The 21822-nt window shown below is 42.4% G+C and overlaps 1 protein-coding gene and 1 pseudogene across 1 annotated transcript in view; both read right to left on the bottom strand.

Annotated features, from left to right (window-relative positions):
* MEI4 (meiotic double-stranded break formation protein 4) overlaps nucleotides 1–21822 on the bottom strand; it is a 328392-nt gene that overhangs the window by 146907 nt on the left and 159663 nt on the right. The window lies entirely within an intron of this gene.
* On the bottom strand, nucleotides 6189–6288 carry LOC128341350 (uncharacterized; annotated as a pseudogene).

Here is a 21822-nt window from a genome sequence, read left to right as displayed (position 1 = left end):
CAATCTGTGACGAGTGAAAAATGATGACTGGCAAGTGATAAAGGTCCTGAAGAGTAATATACCAATATAGCTTGAGAAACCATCTGAAGAGTAAAATGTTTTGCCTGGCTGGTGAACTGGTTCTGGTGGAGGAAATAGGGAGAGCCATAGAAGATAGCTCAGTTGTAGATGGCATGCTTTGAATTTTTGTGCGCCCAGGTAAGGTCCTTGAGATCTTTGGTTTAAAGGATCACAAAAAGCAGTATAAAACTATCTTTGATCTGTATCTGAGACGTGCTGCCATTTATCACTAGGAGTACTGGCCTAGACAGGACATTGGTTAGGCTCTGTAGGAGATGGCTCCTATTTCCTTAAATCCTTGGTGAGCAACTGGTTTTAGGAGGGAAACACTAAAGGAAGAGAATATAAAGTCTGTTCCCATCATCCACAGCAAATCCCACTGCACCAACCATCAGCCCATATGAATCATTAAAACTATATGAAGATAGTCTACCAAAGAGCTCAATCAGATCACTGCCAGGATTTAAGTAGTTAGTGCAAGATTAAGATTCTTGGGAAGGCGCTTGACCTAAATGGCCTGACACTGATGCCATAACAGTATCAAGATGTGTATGGACCCACAGTACATCCACTGAGACACTGGATGTACAGTGGATGCCTTGGCATCATCTCATTGCATTTGAATGAGGCATCAAAGTCAAAGGCATCATCTCATCCCATTTGACCTCAGTCTGTCACAGGATACAGACTAACTTTATACTTCGCATTGGCCTCATAAGTGTTGGCAAATTAAAATCAGCAGAGGAACATAGAAGATTTTCTTCACTTTGAAGTTCTTATTAATGGGAAATACCCAGGATTTCTGCTGAAAGCAAAGAAAGATGGGGAAATGATGATGAGCATGGCCTATTGTGTGCCTTGAAAATAAATTCTGGGAAGTAACAAAAATATTTCTCTATGTCATATGGGAAATGGATGTTTCCTAGTAATTGTTTTACCAAGCTTTGTCAAAGCATTCTAAAAAGAGATTTGAGTTTACTTTTCCTAATGTTTGTAAAGCTTCCTTCCTTAGTAAGCAATCTTCCTTAGTAAGCAATCTTTTCCCACAGAAGCTAAATTTAACATTTCTACTATGCAGGTTTGGATTCCTGATGAATCTGCTCCTTGGCTTCTTGGCTTTCCAGGCTTGCAGTACCAGAGCAGCACACCTGAAGCCGGCTTTCTGGAAGCCAGTCAATGCCCACAAAGACATTCTAGGAATATAGTCAGTTATTAAGTGTGGGTTCATACATAAAGGGGAACCTATTTACAAACTAAAGTCAGTAACTGACTTGACCGTGATCATCTGAACCCATGCCAGGGTGGGAATCTCAGGTTCAGGTAGGGATGTAGATTGGCTTCTGTAACCAATATTTGAAGTTGGCTTGACAAAGTAGGTACAGTTCCACCTCAGGTGCACACTATGTCTGAAACCATGCTCTTCATGAACCTCTGGTTTGTTCCAGGAGGTCACCACACCCTTTGCCATCAAGACCAATGACTGCAAGATAGGCTGGGACAGCATCCAGGACCTTCCTGAGAGGCCAAGCCAGGGCTCATGGAACATAGGAAGCTGCCTTCTACGGAGGCAGACCATTGGTCCATCTCACTCAGTATTGTCTACACAGACTGGCAGCAGTTTCTCCAAGGTTGCAGGTATGATCTTTCTCAGCCCTATCTTGGAGATGCCAGGGAGGGAACTTGGAACCTTCTCATGGCTGTGACTCAACTCAACTACTTCCAGTGAACTGATATACATGATTGTCTGTCATGCCAAACTCAGGTTCTACCCATATCTCATTCTACTGCTACAACTATAAATATCTATACACCACTCTTCAACCAAAGTGCAGAAAGTGGTTTGCAAAGAAAAATACATAAATAAAGTGGTGCCCTATCCCCAAAGGGCTCACAATCTAAAATAAGCATAAGGCAGATACCGTGTTTCCCCGAAAATAAGTCAGTGTCTTATATTAATTTTAGCCCCCCAAAATGCACTAGGGCATATTAGCGGTACATTAGAAATTACTGCTAGGTCTTACTTTCAGGGTAGGTCTTACTTTCGGGGAAACAGGGTACCAGCAACAGCCACTGAAGGGATGCTGTACTGGGGTTGGATAGGGCCGGTTGCTCTCCCCTGCTAAATATAAGAGAATCACCACTTTAAAAGGGGTCTCTTTGCTCAGTTATCAGGGGTAATCTAGGGGTTCTAGGGGAACATCAGATTCCACATTATGTATGAACATTATGTATTAACTACCCTAAGTTTGTGAGTGTCAGGGAACAAGGACAGTTTGTGGTAAAATTTGCTTAGTCACTTCTAATCCAAAATTTTCTAGACTCGTACAGTCTATAATATGTGAATGAAAAGAGATGGGAAACTGAAATTTAACGGACCACTGGAGTTTACCTGAAAATTTGCCCCAACTCTTTGTACTCATTACTCATTATTTTATATTGATACACTGTAAAAGTGTAAAAATACACTGCATTTATTTGCATGAGGCTATGATGATCATATCCCCAGTAATTATTTGGTGTGATGTCTCATTACAAGCTAAGGGGCTTTTCAGCCTGGCTATTCTAAAATGCATATAATGAGGTCATTCACTCAATTAAAAACTGTTCTACCTGAGTTTGGGAGCTGTGTGCGCTCCCAGTTTTTGGTTGTGTGGAAGCAAGGTAAGAGGAAAACCTGGGTAGAAGTGATTATGAGGAAGCAAGGTAGGAAGAAAAGCTACCCATTTTTTCTTCCTACCTTGCTTCCACACAACTGAAAATTGAGAGCACACACAGTTCCCAAACCCAGGTAGAACACAATTTTTTATTGTGTAAATGACCTCAGTATGCCACATTTCAAGGGTGCAGTTTTACCCATATTCTGTCAATCAGTGAGAAACAAAAGGTGAATTCAAACAGGCAGGAAAAAATCATGTTGTATCGTGAGCAGTTTGAGACAATAAGCTCCATTATCCCTCACAATTAGGTACCAGTGTTTCAGTAAAGCTACTGATAAGCTACAAAAACATGTTTATCAGATCTTGCCAATTTCCCCTTAACAAAGTTTGGCTTTCCATGGCTGTATTTTCCATCATGCAAAAAAGGTTAGCACAGCAGCAAATCTGATAATACAAGGCTCTTCTTGGCTAGCAAATCTTTTAAAGCTTCTCTTTTTAAAAAATGATTGCATATTACTACAACTTGTGCTTGTGATAAGGAAAGAATTCAAATGTAATGTATTTTAAATAAGAATCCAGGGTTGTATCTTAACCTTTTGTACAGAGGTGTCCTGTGAGTGCAAACTCCCTCTGCACTTGTGCAAGGATCCCTTCCACTTGCAAGAGGACGCTTTCCATGAGCACAACTCTCTTTTCATGAATGGAAGGAGCTTGTGGCCACACAGCACCTTTGTGTGAAAGGCCAGTATACAATGCACTGAGACATACAGCATGATCTTATGCATATTTACTCAGAAGTATGTCCCACTGATGCCAGTGGGACTTACACTCAAGTAAGTATGCATAAGATTGCAGCCTTAACTGTTATGCAGCAGATATACTGTGGGCCTGTGGGCCACTTCCACTTCACTTGTTCCCTGAGCCACCGAGTATTCTAACCATCACTTCAGCTCAGCCAATCAGTGTCTGCAGCTACACTGCCACAAGTGCAATATAATCTAGATGTTAAAACAATATAAAGCTAAATTATATTTGTATGTATGCATGTATGTATGTGTTGCATTTCTATGCTGCCCCATCCAAAGGTTCTATCCTGCAGTAGAGATATTATTTTATCAACATAAATTTGAACAAGGCTCCTTGAGCTTTATACTGAGTCAACCACTGGACCACGTAGCCTAGTATTGTCTACTCTGACAGGCATCAGTTTTTCAAGGTCCAAACAGAGATATTTCTTCCACTGCTATCTGGTCGTTTTCACTGGAGATACCAGGGACCAGTGTTCCCTGTAAAAGGGAATCCCAGATGTTGTTGACTACAGCTTCCAGAATCCCTAGCTGCAGTGGGCTTTGGCTGGGGATGCTGGGAGTTGTAGTCAAGAACATCTGGGATTTTCTGTTAGAGGGAACACTGTCAGGGACTGAACCTGGGACCATCTATGTGCAAAGCATATGCTCCACCACTGAACTATAACACCGCCCCCATTTTTTTCCATTTAGAATGTTTGCAGTGTTAAGTCATATGACCTCCTTCAATATGACTTTTCCTGATTGAGGATTTTAGATATCCTGATAACATTAAAAACTGGATTCCATGACACTGAATAGCTTATAGCAATAGCAATAGCACTTACATTTATATACCGCTCTATAGCTGGAAGCTCTCTAAGCGGTTTACAGTGATTTAGCATATTGCCCCCAACATTCTGGGTACTCATTTTACCGACCTCGGAAGGATGGAAGGCTGAGTCAACCTTGAGCCCCTGGTCAGGATCGAACTTGCAACCTTCTGGTTACAGGGTGGCAGTTTTACCACTGCGCCACCAGGGGCTCTTATCTCTTAATTGTTTTGAAATCATTGCTCTAAGAAGCTTTGATAAGTGACACTTGCGAGATATGAAAACAATTGCACCACGGTGCCCCATCTCTAATGAGTATATATTTTAATAAAGATCACTACCAGTGGCATAAATTTTGCTATGTCCTAAGCTGAAAAGTGTTGAAGCATCATTGGCTGAACTTTTGTCATGGGATATGCACAGACATTTCTCTTTCTCTCACACACAAACATTCATATACACACAAAGAGGCTATTCTCACGATCAACCAAAAGCAGGCTAAGGGAGCCTAGCCCGCTTTTGGGCGATCGTGTGCTGCAACGAGAGCCGCACGGCTCCCAGCAGCAAACCTCGCTAAATACCCCTCCCCTTAGACGAGGTTAACAGAGCGAGTGCTCCATTAACCTCATTGTTTTGCTTGTGTGTTGCCGCGACGCGTGGCAACACATGAGTAGACCCCCAACTGGGAGGACTTGGGGGTCTCTCCAGGATGCCCCACACGGGGCATCCTGGAACTTCCTGGGGCCACGTGGCCCCCAATCCCCACAGCCCCCGCCGGTTCCATGATGGAGCCAGCAGTCATGTGGGCAGCTGATCCGTCTGCCCAGGGCTGCCTTTTAATCATCTGTGGGGAGAGCGGGCTAAGCCCGCTCTCCCCACAAACCCCCTTACGGCTCTTCACACTGATCGTGTGAAGAGCCTCAAAATGTTATCAGACAGTCTAGTGATAAGGAAAGGTATGGGTCTGAGGAACAACCTTCACGCATTACCTAGGGAAAGGATACAATGTGTGGGTGCATTGGGGGGGGGCATGGAAACTGCAAGAAGTTAGGGAAATCAGAGTAGCTGAAACAAAGGGCAGAGTAGCCACTGATCTGAGCAACAGGAATCTGAATGAAGAGTAGATAGAGGAGACTCTTAAGGGAAACAAAGGCAGAGAAGACAGGGAACTGAGGAAAGGAGTGATAAACAAAGCTCACATTGGGCCTAAGGGCAGGAGAAGCTAAAAGCTGGATATTGCTGCAAGGAAAATATGTTGCAGGAGAGATTATGTCATCACAGCATGGTAGACACTGAACAACTGTTCATGTATGGTCCAGCTCCACGTCACAGTGGTAATGGAGCTCAGATCACATTGTGCCATTCCGATGGTATCATTATTATCCAAGCCTATGGCAGAGTGAGCAATCTTTCAGTGTCTACCACTCTGCTGCAGGGGACATGTTGAAGTACTACAAAAATCTTCAACGCCTTCTTGATCTTAGTTTATAGTGGTTCCAAAGAAAATATTGCTCCAAATGGTAACCAAGGCACTTAGTGACATAACTATGCAAAACAATGGGGTATACAAACATTCCTTACATTCACTGATCTCATTACTGGAAATTATGTATTCTGTCAAATGATAATTAAAGAATTGTTAACATATATGTGCCAGAATTAGATATAGAGGATTTTGTATTACTAATAAGATTCACAAAATATCTCTCTTTGCTTTTAACATCTGAATATAGCACATTATCTTTTATTTTAGTTTTGTCACAATCACACTTTTAAAAAATGGAGAGCCTCTAATTCAGCAATGAAGTGGAGTTATTTGTCTTTTCTTCTTCAGACTCGACAGTGCAAGCCATACAAATATGAAACACTTTATTTGCGGGTCATCTTAGCTCAGGGACTTTGCTGAAATTCTCTGTATTGCTTCAGCTTTAATGCACGTGCTGCAAAAAGCAAACGCACAGATCTCTGTGTTTGTGAAACTTTAAGAACCACATCAACTCTTCTGTTCCCTCCGAAGACAAATTGAGTTCTACATTACAAGATTCTGCTGGGCTCAGAACTGTCCCATACACTATGTTGGGCCCAAGGCTATGTTCTCTGATTTAGAGTACTTGTTAAACAGCTGTGCTATGCTTTTTGCTGTTAGCAAAACAGCAAGCAGAACCCTGTGCCAGCTGCATTGTCCTTGTCAATGGGGTCTCCCTTAGGCTATGCACCATGTGTGCAACGGGCATCTCTTCCATTCCACTCAAAGCCATGCAGTTGCACAACCATGAGACCCTAAGCAGATTTGGTCAGAAATAAGTCCCATTAACTTTCATGGGACTTAGTCCCTATTAAGTGAGCCTAAGCTTGCAGCCTAAAGGAGAAGAGGAACATTTGCACCTAGTCTTTAAGACACCTGTACTAATGTGTCTGCCTAAACAATAACATTTCAACACTGATTTAATGTCCTGTTTTCTTAAGTTGTATTGGCACAGCAACTGATAGTGTCTCAGCTTAAGCAATGCAATATGTATAAAGACTGATCTGCTACTACATATTCAGGGCCCATTTTCAATGCCTATATAATTATAATGTTGATCAGTTTTCCCTCAGCTTCTCTTCTTAATTTTGTGAATGTTACCCCTTCCTTCTCTTGTTTCTCACTAGGACCGCTTTGTGCTTATGGTTTTATATACTGTAAGAAAGAAAGAAAAAACACCTGACTAGACCTACATTCTTACATACATTGAGGTCATTCATACAATCAAGAATTGTGTTGTACCTGGGTTTGGGAAATGTGTGTGCTCCCAAGTTTTGGTTGTGTGTAAGTAAAGTAGGAGGAAAACCTGGGTAGAAGTGACTTTGTGGAAGCAAGGAAGGAGGGAAAACTACCCATGTTTTTCTCCTACCTTGTTTTCACACAATCACTTCTACCCAGGTTTCCCTACTACCCTGCTTCTATACAACTGAACGCTGGGAGCACACACAATTCCCAAACCTGGGTAGAAAACAGTTTTGGATTGCATGGATGACCTCATTGAAGGGTATCCTGAGATTTGGGCAAACACCTGGGTTAAATCAGGTAATGGAAGACTCCCGGCAGAAACACAGAAAGGCTCTACACACGATTTTAGCCTGCTCTCCCCATGGATGAGCAGGGAGCTCGCCCCAGGCCACCCACATGATTACCGGCTCCATGATGGAGCTAGTAGGGGCGGTGGGGATTGGGGGCTGCCTGGCCCCTGGAAGTCGTAGAATGCCCCGCACAAGTGTGCTGGGCATTCTGGGGAGACCCCTGAGGCCAGGAGGCTTGTTATAGCCTCCTAGTTGGGGTGTGTGTGTCTCCTCATGAGTTGCCGCAGTGTGCTGCCACGCTGTGGTGACTCATGATGGCCAAAATGGGGTTAGTGGAGTGCTCGCTCTACTAACCTCATTTAACGGGGTGCGGGAATTAAGCAGGCTAAACGCGGGAGCTGCACAGCTCCCAACTGTTCTCACGACCACTCAAAAGCGGGCTGGGCTCCCTTAGCCTGTTTTCGAGCGGTCGTGTGAATAACCTCACATTCTGCTAGTTGCTTTTGAACATCTACAAAGAAGTCCAACTTATCCCAAGGAATGTTCTGCTTTAGTTCTAAAGCAAGCATGCCCATTGCAAGCCAGATGAAGCATGTTATTACTTTTAGGTAAAGACAAACTGGAGCAATAACAGCATGCTGCACTTGATTCTATAGGTATCTGTAAGGTCCACTCCTGCACCAGCATTTGCCTTAGTTCTGTGCAACCTTCAAGGACATATTTTTGTATGGCACAGAGTGCTTCCAGAAAATGTCAAAAATCACCCCCTGCCCTCATGCATGATTGGTGCTGCTGAGTTAGCGAAACTATTGGGTTTGCCGCTGCTTCTCATGTAGCACTGGCACTTCCTTAGACTGGAGGTCAGTCATTGTACTCTTTGCATGCTTGCACAATATCTGAGCGTATGACTTGCAAAATGGTAAGACGTATCATGCTAGCAGTTGTCATATCATTTCCTTAACGTTGCAACCATGGGACATCACTCTGGACAAACTGCACTGACTGATATAAAGTCATATACATTTCATAGAAAATGTAAACACTGCACATTTTGTGCTGAATGACTTGCAGGCAGATCAATATGCAACAAAGTTAATTAGCTCCTTTTGCAATATAGCTTTTTAATATGCTGACTTATTAATATTTAATCTTGCTGGGTTTGGGTTTTGCTTTTGCAGGATGTAAACGGCAGTGTGCCTGGAGATAAGTGCAAAGAATATCTTCCTAATTTTCTTTTCACTCAGGGCCAAACTAGATGTGACTTTAAACACATTGCTTGGCCCTATGTGGTCTTTGTTGTTATTAAATGTCAACCAGAGGTGGTTTGATTTGGATTGGGAACAGGGTTTCCTGTAACAAGGATTACCAGATGTTGTTGACTTCAGCTCTCAGCATCCCTAGCTGCAGTGGCCTTTGCCTGGGGATTATGGAAGTTATAGTCAATAATACCTGCGAATTCCTGTTACAGGGTACATTGATTGGGACTACAACATTAGGGAAAGGAATTTATTCCCTTTCCACCACAGTCTCAGTTTAGACTGAGACCCCCAAAGCTTTTATTTAGCAAAATAGCTTGCCACATAGGAAACTGCCATATACTGAGGCAGACCATTGGTCTATCTAGCTCAGTATTGTCTTCACAGACTGGCAGCGGCTTCTCCAAGGTTGCAGGCAGGAATCTCTCTCAGCCCTATCTTGGAAAAGCCAGGGAGGGAACTTGAAACCTTCTGCACTATGTTTTAAAATTCAGGTCTAGTTTGCTCCGAAAAACATTGACATTTGAAAGATTTCTTTTGGTATGTGATTCCATTTTCTGCACATAGCAGCAGTTGTTAATAAAATTTGCTATTGTGGTTCACTGGAAAAACATAGGGCCAAAATTAAGTTAAACATTGCTTAACTTCCCAATTGATGTGACTTTAAAATGGTTAATCGGATATAGACTGTATGCAGAACTTGTGGTTCTAGCAGTTTCAGTCTATAGTATCATGCACCATATTAATCTCTTTTCATTTATTCCACTATGGGCAGAATCCAGACTTCAGTGGTACTTAATCGTAACTAAGCACCATTGAAATAAATGAGACTAGTCAGTTATGGCTGATTAAATCCCATTAATTTTAGTCATGACTAACTTAGTCTGGATCCTGACCTCTATCTTTTGAGCTAAGATGTTCAAAAATTGAATAACATATCTTATTTTCTAAAGCCCTTTATTATAATACTTATTAAAATTATTTGAAACCCTCAGAATACCTTCAATTCTGGTATTATAAAATTTATCTTCATCTGCTAATCATTTCAGTGGGCACTGGGTTGACAGGACTGCTAACGTCAACCACTCAACCACTGATGATGATTGATGATGATGATTACATTTACATCCCGCTCTTCCTCCAAGGAGCCCAGAGTGGTGTACTACATACTTGAGTTTCTCTTTCACAACAACCCTGTGAAGTAGGTTAGGCAGAGAGAGAAGTGACTGGCCCAGAGTCACCCAGCTAGTATCATGACTGAATGGGGATTTGAACTCGGGTCTCCCCGGTCCTAGTCCAGCACTCTAACCACTACACCATGCTGGCTCAACCACTCAACCACTGATGTCTTATGCAAGCCCAGCTGCTTGAAAATGAAAATGTGGCTGCATTTATTCTAGGCACAGACTAAATCATATGTAAAGACATAACAAAAAGTTTGATTTCATGTGTACTTCTTAGAACTGATTGTTAACGGCATCCTCAAAGAGTGTCAGAGTCACACAACTCGATTATAAAAATTATCAGAAGAGGTCAAGAAGGTTGACCATGTGATATTTAAACTCCCCACCAGGTAGTGGCTTTGGTATTATTTGAGCGCTTGTTAGTAAGCGTGATTTTTTGCCCTTTTGATTTTGCCATAACTTTAATCTACATCTAATACATTTTGTTTGTCACCCAACACTGTAAAATATTACTGATTGTATATAATCACTTTTAGGCTGCAAGTATAAGGACACTTGGAAGAGAGTAAATCCCACTGAGCTCAGAGGGACTTTTCTGAATATATGTGCTTAGGATTTTGCTGATAGAATACTTTGTTATTATCTTATTTATCTGTGTAATTATGTGCTATTCTTCCCATTTTATATCAGAGATGGAGGGTGACAGAATAACTTTCCCAAGGCTACCCTGTGAGTTCATGGCTGACTTGGAATTTTTAATTAGGTCTCTGTGGTCCAAGTCCATCATAACTCCCTCCTCCCTGCAAATATTAATTCTACATGGCCTGTATAGACTTGTTCAAAACCATACTGTGTGAGAGAGAGAGCGTGAGAGAGAACACTACTCTCTTTTAAAATTTACATTTTGTTAGACTTTAAATAAGATAGGTACAAGTGGCCCTCGTTATCTGTGGGGGGGTTCCTTTTTTAGCTGCAACAGCGGATAATGAAACTGCGGATAATGAGGCCTTAAGCAGTGTTGTGAACGGTCGTAACCCATCAGAACCAAAGGTACCAACTCAGAAATATAGGCCTGTGTCTTTCAGTTTATTAAGAAATGATACCTGAACTTAGGGTGAACTAGGATGTTGCTCTCCCTGCTCTGCGAAGAGAGGAGGAACCTGGCATTGTGTTGTTAAATGGGATATGCAAGGGAACAATGGAGTCAGGTCTGAATGCTGAATGCTGCAATCCATATGCTAATACCACTGGCTACCAAGGTGGCTGTGGACGGGTTTGCCAGACCTGTTGAGTTCCTCCTTCCATTGTCAGTGATGGCCCTGCAAGGCCCAAGTGATTAAGCTCAATTGCTATCTATAGAAATTCAATATAGCCAAATGTATACAGAGATAATGCTTGTAGACTTTAATTCTCACCTCACTAATGCTACAAGTCTCACACACATGTATGTTCCTCTAAATATTCTCTTGTTTTCAATTACAAGCAAAACACTGGATAAAGGTACATAAGAAATAGTGGAATAATTGTCTCACACCAAATGGGACCAATTCCACAATTCCATTACTAAACTCTGAATTTTCACACCTTCTGGGGACCAGACTGCCAAGATGTAATTTGCAGCATCTTAAGATGCAGATTTCCCCACCCCTCCCTTCCTGAGTGCACGCAGTTTACAGAGATGAAATCCAAAGATATCTCTGGACTAGCTGATATCCTGAATAATTAAGATTTTGTTCAGAAGGTGGAAGTTGACACCTTTTTGGACACACAGGAAAAGAGGAGATCTTGAATAGATTCTATTCAAGGATCAAAGAGAAAATCACTATAAGAATGAGGCTTTTTGAGACAGAGAGCGAGCAGTTCTGTGCCTACGGGCATTCTGCTCACACGCTAGCATTCTTGTGCCTACAACAAGATCTGCTCACACACTTTCCCAGAGTTTGCTGCCCAGCTGCGGGGCTAAGCAGGAACTCTGCCCGTGCTCAGAGGCTATGACTCTCACTGCACAGTGAGAAGTCAAGGCTCCCCAGCTATGGAGCTCTCAGCTATGATCTGAAGCAACTAAACAACTCCTGTCTCTGCCAGCGCCTCACTGCTTCAGCTGAAGTGATTCGTCTCTCTCCAGCCTCCAGCCTCGGATCCTGGTAATATGCTACAAGCTTTGGGAATTCCCTTCATCTTTTCCCCTTCTCCTGCTCCCTTCCCCTCATCCCCTTACTAATTTCTGATCCCCCAAAAACCATACCAGCCCTGAGCCTTCCTCCCTCCCTCCCCCTTTTTCCGCCTGTATCTAAACTGTACTAGGCTCTAGGAAGATTTAATTGCACACACATAAGCTAATTAGGCACACTGGGTGGAAAATATTGGTACTGGCTAGATGTTCTGTTTTAATACTGTTATCAATTCTGCTTTGCTAGGTTGTTGGTAAGCCTTTTATGTTCAATAAAGCCCATTGAACCCTTTCAGGAGTGGTTTGATCTCCTTTCCTCTTGCGCCCAGATCACACACGGGTCACCATATAAAGAACTTGATGACATTGTGGGCCAGACCTGATTTTGTATATTAGCTAATGAGCATATTTGGTGTATAAATCAGGCCTGGTCTGCAACAGCAGGGGCGTGGCAAGGTTGTAGTGGGCCCAGAGACAAGATTTTAAAATGCTCCCCCTTACTGAAGCTCAGCTCATTAAGTAAAGAAATCTTAAATGAGGCTGAATAGTGCTAACAAAAAGCATAGCAGTGTGTGTGTGTGTGTGTGTGTATCCATCCGATGTACCACAATAGAACATCATCTGAAATTATTTTTAAAAAGGTTTAGTAAATTGTGGACGATGCAAGTCATTTAATGGTACTAGAGAAAGACATGTTGTTCTGGTAGCACCAGGTCTTAACGCTTACATCAATTTCGGAGGATGAATACAACTGAAGGAAGCCCAGGAGGGTGTGTGGCCGGGGGAGTCAGTAATGTGACTTGCCTCTGTGGGGGAGGGGCAAGGCAGTGGGCCCCCAGACAACTGTCTTTCCTTGCCCTATTATAGTTATGCCCCTGGCCTTAAGTAAATGGGAATGGTGGGGGGGGAGGTTCCTGAAGGACAAAAAAAGCAATTTAAAAAGCAAAAATAAATGCACTAAAGTACTATGCTATGCCGCCCAGTTGTCCAGCAATGGCCCCAATCCCTAATTCTGCTGATATTCCTTGAAAAGTCACCAAAAATTCTTTAAAACTAAGAGCCACAAAATGGCACCTTTCAGCAAAATGGTGGCCAGAAATGGCTTCTGAGGTCATTTCTAGCCATCCAGGAACTGTGGATAGGCGAATTTTCACTTTTTGTATCCACGAATAATGAGGTTGATCTCCATTGCCCAACTGCAGATATGCAAAACTGTGGGTGCCAGGAATGGTGGATAATGAGGGGCACCTGTATTTGAAAACACTTTACGTACTTTGAAACTGCAAAACAGCAGGACTGGTTCTTTTTGAGTAACTCAAATGCAGCGATTGCCGGGGTGGGGAGGGATCTTCTCCATATGTTGGTGCTGACCAAAATGTGGTCAGCACATAGAAATAGGCTGCCTAGATCAGAATCCATGGGTGTGCAATGCACTGCAAGGAAAAACTGAATCCACTACCCAGCGGGGAGAAGGGAGTCTTGGATGAGTCCTCCAGCTCCTGCCCCACCTAAGGACTCATCAGCACTATTCTACAGCCCAAAAGATTTTAATGGGAATCACAAGTACATAGCCTTCTCCAGTCTTCACAACTCTCTATATTGGGACCATTTCTCAAAATCAGCTGCCATTGAAACCAATGGCCTGTGAAACACTGGGCTAAGACAAGGGGAGCCGGTGGGAAGGACCCGTGCGTGGGGAAGCTCTAGGAGCTGAGAGGATAACAGGATCCTGGAAGCCATCTTGCACTGGGCCGACGTATGGCCCCTCCTGGCTCCTGTAAACTGGGGTGGGGCTATGCCTCTGCTGCCTTTAAGGAAGGCGAAGTCGAGGCCCTGGAGATAGGGATGCTGGGGTCACCCTGCACAGGGAAATAGCCTGGCAGTGGGTGAGGCAGGAGCAGTCAGTGGCTTTCTGCTCTCTTGGCTGACAAGCCTCTCTTTGAAACCTGCCATGGGTGGCAGTGACAATAACATGCAAGGTTGTATGGAGAAGAAGGAAACCCCCAGGCGGTAGTGAAAGCTGCTGTGACTGCAACAAAATAAAAGGACACTGTGTTGCCCCATGAGATCATCTCTGAAGCTTCTTCAGTGTAGTGCCACACCCTACTATGTAGAGCTGCCTCTTTGGACTGACAAACTGGAATCGCTTTCACTGAAATCTAAACACTGTGACAAGCGTGTAAATAATTAACTGTTAAATCTCCCCCAGCTAGCCTTCTACGGGTTTTCTCAAAACATAAATATAAACCACCCTGACATTGCACCTGCATTGTTTGTACACAGAGATAATTGTATTTCTGACACTTACAATTGAATACAGATAGTGACAATTTTAAATAGAGCTGTTTGCTCATGGTTTACATTTGTTACAGTGATTATTGGATAAATCATTGTATTAATATGTCTGAAAGAGCCTGTCTGAAATAGATGAGATTTTGGCTGTGAACCAAAAATCCAGTTGAACCAGCATATTTACATGTGATGCTCTGGTACTATTAGAGCAGATGTGACAATACAAAGCCTAGTTACACTGAAATAGCTACAACAGTGTTTCTGTGTGAAGCAAGCAGAACAAAAGTCTCCCGCTGTACACTCTGTCTGTTGAAATCCATTACAATTGCTTACAACAGTATGTATGTATGTGAATATGCTACTGACAAAATAAAGACACACTTTAAATTATTTGGTTAGACATTTTAGCTCCAACTTTTGTCAGTTACCTGGTTAGCTTTTAAAGCAGGCATTGGGAGTCAAGTGGTTCTTAAGAGAGAATTCTCAGGAAGGTTTCTTCTCTGCTGCTGCACAGGACTTGATCTAATGGGGTTAAGTTAACAAGAGGCTAGATTTGGGTTGAGCATTGCTTGTTCCACAGCCCAGCACACAGGGAGGGGATGGGGATGTAATTTTCACTTTTTTCCCCTCTCCCAAAAAGCCCTATTAGTTGCCAGGAATATGCCCCTGAGGGTTGAACAACCCTTAGGGACATATTTATGGAAGTGAAAAGGGCTTTTGCAGGGAGGCGAGAGGAGTAAAAATTGCATCACCATCCCCCTCTGCTGGGCTGCAGGACAAGCTTTCATCTCAGTATTTTCCAACTCCTCTGTGAAGTCGGAGCTTTGCATCCTGCCCCCTGCCCAATATTCCTGTGTAAAACATGGGCCAGTAAGAACAGATTGACAATAGAACCAGTTACCATAAGGAGTGAACTCTTTCTTTCTGGAGGTCTTCAAACAAAGGCTGGACAAGAGATAGCACTGGATTTCCTGCATTGGGCAACGTCCCCTTTATCTCTACAGTTCTCACAGTATGAACTTCAGCCAAAATTATTTGACTGAGGTTGTGTGGGGAAAATTCTCTATAATGGCCGAAATCCATGTATGCCCTATTTTATTGCATTGCAAATATTCTTTATTTTACTTACTTACTTACTTACTTACTTATTCAATAATTTATTTATTTATTCAATAATGGCTCATGGTGATTTACAGGTAAAAAAAGACAGTTAAAATCAATCAACAGTTAATATCAATCAACAATTAAAACAAAGATTTTAAAATACCATAAAACAGCAGTTAAACAATAGTTTAAAAACCCTGAAAAAACCATGTACATTAAAACTCTTTACAACAATCTAAAAAACCCTGGAAGGATAAGATGTTTTTGTTTTTGTTTGTGAACTAAAGCAGAGCATATATGTACTCTGACAATTATATATTTTTTCAAGTCAAATTTTTGGTTGTGATTTCGATTGCAAGAAGATTTCTTTTCTGTCAAAAATCAACTCATTGATATTCAATTGGTTGCTCTCAGTGATTATATATTAGTAAGGCTGCAGTGTAAGACTTCTATCTGCAGGATTTTGCAGTTTTGCAAACTTATTAAGATCCTGTAAATGTGTAATATTGTAATTGATTTATAAATGGATAAACCAACACACACACACACACACAATTAAAGGATCATCCAAAATGAGTTAGTGGACCAGCCTGCTGTCAGGATTTATTCAGAAGAAATCTACTAAGAAATAGCTCATCACAACAGATGGACTTTTGAAGAACTGTATAGGCATATTGGATTCTAGATCTTGATGTATTTAATTAAGTGCTACATATCTTTTGGACTATCTCTATTCTCAGTCCTTTTGTACTAATCATTGTATTTGTTTAACATTGCCATTTGTGTGTCTGTGTGCGTGAGTATTTTTAATTATTTTGTTTCCATACTGCATTCCTGGTTTGGCTATTACCATCATTTCTCCATAGCACATTTTTGTGGGATACATTTTTGGGGGGAAATCCTTAACTGCAATAGTGATATTACTTTATTAGCTACAGTATTATCCCACCCATGGAACTCGGGGCAGCATACAAGCTTCTCCTCCTCCTCCCCTTTTATCTTCACAACAACTCTTTGAGGTCTATTAGGCAGCAGAGAGATTGTCACTGCTCAAGGCCACCCAACGAGTTTCATGGCTGAGGAGGAGTTTGGACCCGGAACTCCCTGGTTCTAGTCTGACAGGCCACTAACCACTACACCACACTGGCTTTCCCCCTATTAGCTGTTGCCAATATAAGTAGCATCAGTTCAAGCTACTATTTTGATGTAACATCCTGAATTATTTGTAATATATAATGCCCTAAGCATTATGCTGATATAGCAGTGTTTGTGCATTATCCCGTGTGCTTATTTCTTGACATAACCACTTGTTGGACTTGGCTGTTAGATGGCTTGGCTGCTTGTCCATAAGTGCCTTTCCATTTTTTGAAGGTGGGGGGAATTCAGCATTCTCTGGATTCTGGAAGCTTTCCTTTCTCCTGCGCTGCTGACTAAACTCTAGCTAGCATTTAAAAAACAGAGTGGGGGTTGGCAGATCAGAAAGAACCACCCACCCACATCAATAAAGCTATCTTCACTACGGCAGCAAAGCTATTTCCACTTTCCCTCGGTCACATCTAGAGTGGGGCTAACATGTGATTGCTATTGAAAGGGGGCCCATGGGGGACTATCATGCATTGACTATTTGTACAGAAAAGCCCTGGGAAGGAAGGTAATCTCTCCTACCCTTTAGGAAATGGAGAGAGGAACTTGGCAAGAATTGTCTCTGCTCCTGTTCCTGTTTAGGTTTACTAAGCAGTACATGATGTAAATTGGAATAAAAACCATCTCCGCAAAATGATTCCAAATTATTACAAATGCCTTGTTCCTCTCATGAACAATTTTGGAAAGAATGGGTGATTTGGCTCACTAAATGAAAACTGCCTGTTTCTGAAGGCAGTGCCTATACATACCTGAGTTTGTGTAATATGCAGTAATAACAGCTAATTTCCTCAACATTGGCTCTTAAGTCGAGGAGCAAATTAAAAGTACAGAATTTAAAACACAGGCAGGTACAATTGGAATAGATTAAAGTCTGCAGTGAAATCTCTGGCTTATGGATAAAGTGGAAGTCCAATTGCCTTTACGTTGATTAGGCAAACAGAAGAGGCAGAGCCAAGATTTAATCAAGCTTTTGTCTTTAATTCTAAAAAATGTCTCTGTGCTGCCTTTCCTTCTATGACTATGTTTTTCTATGGTAGTCCTAAGTCCCCTTACTCTTCAAACTTAGAACCTTCCATCTTTCCAGTTTAGCTGCATATTTTATACTTTATTTATTATTATTATTATTATTATTATTACATTTATATCCCGCTCTTCCTCCAAGGAGCCCAGAGTGGTGTACTACATACTTGAGTTTCTCTTTCACAACAACCCTGTGAAGTAGGTTAGGCTGAGAGAAAAGTGACTGGCCCAGAGTCACCAAGCTAGTTTCATGGCTGAATGGGGATTTGAACTCAGGTCTCCCTGGTCCTAGTCCAGCACTCTAACCACTACACCACGCTGGCTTTAAAAACAAACAAACCCAAACCTGAAAAACCCTTATTCATCTACCTCATATAAGTGGTCCTTCACATAACACCAAAGAAACCTCTTTTTTCTTTGCCAAAGCATATTTCCATCAACTTGCAGCCACCCCATCTTTTTCTGGACCACCCCAGTGTAGAAAGTGCTATTCTGCCTCCACTTAGTATTATGTGTATAGCCAGGGGTATAAGGGAGACAGTTGGTGTTGTACCAGAAGATTTTCTGCCATGTTGTCAGAAACAATAATTTTAAGATGCTCCACACACTTGGTACATTAATGGTCTGATGATGTTGGTTAATATATGTTGCAATGAGAATCTTGGTGGGGAGAGGGCCAATTGACATCATCCACCAGATTCCTCTCTTCTTTGTGTTGTTGCTGTCACTACCTCCTTAACACCACCCTAAGGACTCCACTAAGCACTCCCCAGTAAGAGACTAGGGAGCCATTCACATAGTCAGCAGGTTGTGCACAGCCATACCCAAATAGAGCTGGGTGCATGGAGTGGCGGGTTCAGGAATGATCCTGACATTTCCCCACTGGGAATCCCAGGTTATCTACTTGGGCGATAAGTGAAGTAGGAGGGCACATGTACACCCTCCTACTCCACCCGGTTGTGTGAGGTAGAGCTGAGAAACGGAGCATCCCAGCCTCTAGAATGGCTGCAATGCACTGCATGAGCAGCACAGTGCATTGTGGGCTTCCTGGAGGCCGAGCATCCTTCCCTCAGCCTCTTTCTCGCTGTGCCGTTCTCCACAGCGGTGCTCATGTGGGAGAAGATAGGACCGATCCTGCCTCCCCCTGCCCTCCCTAGCCCAAGCCCCTGGGCCATGTAAACAACCCTTGGGTCTCTCAATTCATTAGCAATCAGCAACCTCCAGCCTTCCCATGTACACAAATTGGAAGATATCACCAATATCCCTTTGGATTTCAGGTTACAGGGGAAATTGCATGAGCCAAACAGGCAGGTGGGACAGTAAACTCCCCTCAGAGTACTCAAACACGCTGCTAATCTCCCAATGTCAAAATATAAAAAGGTTTTATTACAAGTTTAGGAACAAGGATTGGGTGTGGAGGAAAATGCTAGGCATCTAAGAAAACAGAAACTTGCCAATTAGCATCTTGTTCTAAAGGCATAATTTGCAGGAATGGTTACAGGTTACAGTCTTTTTAGGTCAGCTTAATCACAAAGGAACAAACAGGGCTGGCTGCAGTCCACTAGAAGGAAACAATGAAGCTCTTCTCATGATTGGTGAGAAGAGCTTCTTCCAGGTCTGTGGGGAGAGTGGGCTTAGCCCACTGTTCCTGCAGACAAGCAGCTGCTCGTAGCTGGCCGGCCGGATCGGCCACCCACATGGCTGCCAGCTCCATCACGGAGCCAGCGGGGGCTGCGGGGCTTGGGGACCGCATGGCCCCTGGAAGTTCCGGGATGCTCTGCATGAGCAGGCAAGGCATCCTGGAGAGACCTCCGAGCCCGGGAAGCTGCTTGCAGCCCCCCAGTTGGGGGTCTACTCATGTGATGCACAAGCAAAACACACGAGCAAAAAAATGAGGTTAGCGGAGTGCTCACTCTGTTAACCTCATTTAAGGGGAGGGGGAATTAGGTGGGCTAGCCGCCTTGGGAGCACCTGACCTGCCTGAAAGCTGGTGGTTCCCACGGTCCCTGGAAAGCTTCCTTAGCCCACTTTCCAGTTATCGTGGGAATAGCCTCAACGTGGGAGTGGGAGATGTGATTTTCCAAACCAGATAGGATTCACGAGCTAGGAACATAGAACACATAGCTATGAACATAACAATCAACCCCATTGGTGGCTTAACTGATGGACAAGGCCCTGGGGCCTCTGTAAGAGACGCTCTGGAAACTCCTCTCATATCCCCAAACAAAATGGCTGAAAGAAAGGTCAACACCCGTTGGCTTTTGCAAGCTAATAGAATGAATGAAAGAAAAACTGACTTTAAGGTTTTTGCAGGTGACCCTGTGTAAGCATACAGGAGGAGGGAGTGCAGTGCAACTTCCAGGGCGGCAGTGTTTCCTCTAAGTTGTGCACATGTGCACACACTCACACATTTTTCTAATATCCGCTCAGTCAGTTTTAGATCCCACTCAGGTTGAATTAGGAAGGTCCCACTCTGAATGCCTACTGTATGTGCATACACTGCTTTGCTACTGCTGTCCAGAGCAAAACTCATTTCACACAGAGATGAAAATAATTAGAGAGAACAATACAGGGCAGGTAGCACACCACAACTGAAAGGTTGAGGTTGGTGGTGCATGTGCACTACCAGGCCCTTTTGTAGCTAAGCCCGTGGCACTGGCATGGAAAAATATAAATTAAAGGTTTGCTGAGGGTTGATTTATATGCTATTTTAGTGTGGAAGATTGTGGGATATTAGGCAAGAATAACCACTTAATCTGCTATATAACATTTGTCAACATATATTGGTACATGCCCAGACTGAGAGTCATCACATCATCAGAAACTTTCAGTGTAATCCCCATATTTCTGTTTAGTCATGTTCATTCTTTTTACCCATGCTATCTTTTGGCTAGGCAGAGTCTCTAAATGTTGCTGAATATGTACAAATGGATAGTACAACAGTTATTTGTTCATTTCCAGATCAATATTTATACTTATATGCTTTTCCTTTGAAAAAACATTGGCTTCGATTTTCATGAAATTGAACAAGTATACAAGACTTTGTTTTGGAAGTCTTTTTTCCTCTTGGAAAATTAAACATAAATGTTAAGAGGCCTGTTAGGTATTCCCAAAGAAGGGGAAGAAATTAAAAAATGCAAAATTCATGTCATCAGACAGGCTAGTCAAGTTCTTGCCCTGAGCCACAAAATAAGAAATAAATGATATTCTCCTCTGAGCTGAGAAAATGACATGGACAATTATATCTAAAATATTGTAAAGGTGAATTTATCATATTAACAAGAGTTTTATTTAGCAAAAACAAACATTTACCATATAATATGGCATCAGTGAATCATATTAACCCTTAGAATATGCAACTTTGAAGGAGCTTATATATGTAGGAATTTATTGTTCATCTTTTTAAAAACGCAGATCCAAGTCTAGCAAATAGGAAGATCAGTTGGTGCAGTAACAACCATTTTGTCTAGGCTATAGGATTGACCTGTAAAACATGAAGGGTTGATTTGGACCAATACTACTTTAAAGTAGTAGCATGTTTAGAGGAGATGTTTGTATGAATCACCCCAACACCCAACATAACTGGCGCAAGGTGCCCAGCACATGGGAGGGGGAAGATGTGGGCAGTTTTCTCTCTCTCTCTCTCTCTCTCTCTCTCTCTCTCTCTCTCTCTCTCTCACACACACACACACACACACACACACATCCTATGGCGTATGATCAAGCCAGTGTTACAAATATTGTCTGAACTGGCCCATAGCATTTATATGCACTGAAGAGTATGACTGACTGGCCACTGCTGAGTGACAAGCTTTGGTTAGATGCATGACAGTATCCTTGACTTTCAGTTTTTATACTTTAATACATCGTTTGTTTTATTTTGAATCCTCCATACTGAAACCTTTCAAATTTGACAGGTATCACTGTATCAAATAAGTTAAGAATAATTCTAATATCTTATTGAGACAGAAGGGAATCGAGACTGGGTTTTGACTACTTTTGACTATAGTTCTAAGACAATCTATTTAGAGAACAATTTTCTTATTGTCTCTCATCTATGTTACTGCAACTGTTTCTTGCCAGCCTTCCCTGTTCCCATCTCTTCTCACCCACCACCCCACTAATTAGTCATTTCTGGCAAAATCATTTCTTCACCCATTAAAACTTTGTTCTTCTGTCTGAACTGGTTACATATCATTTTTGGCACTGCTTCCATTGGCTAGCCCTGACATTTAATGTTCTCTCAGTTTCTATGGGA

The sequence above is a fragment of the Hemicordylus capensis genome, chromosome 1 (genome assembly GCF_027244095.1).
Source record: "Hemicordylus capensis ecotype Gifberg chromosome 1, rHemCap1.1.pri, whole genome shotgun sequence".
Taxonomy (NCBI): domain Eukaryota; kingdom Metazoa; phylum Chordata; class Lepidosauria; order Squamata; family Cordylidae; genus Hemicordylus; species Hemicordylus capensis.
Note: the sequence above shows the minus strand (reverse complement) of the source record. Positions and strands in the feature narration are given on the sequence as shown.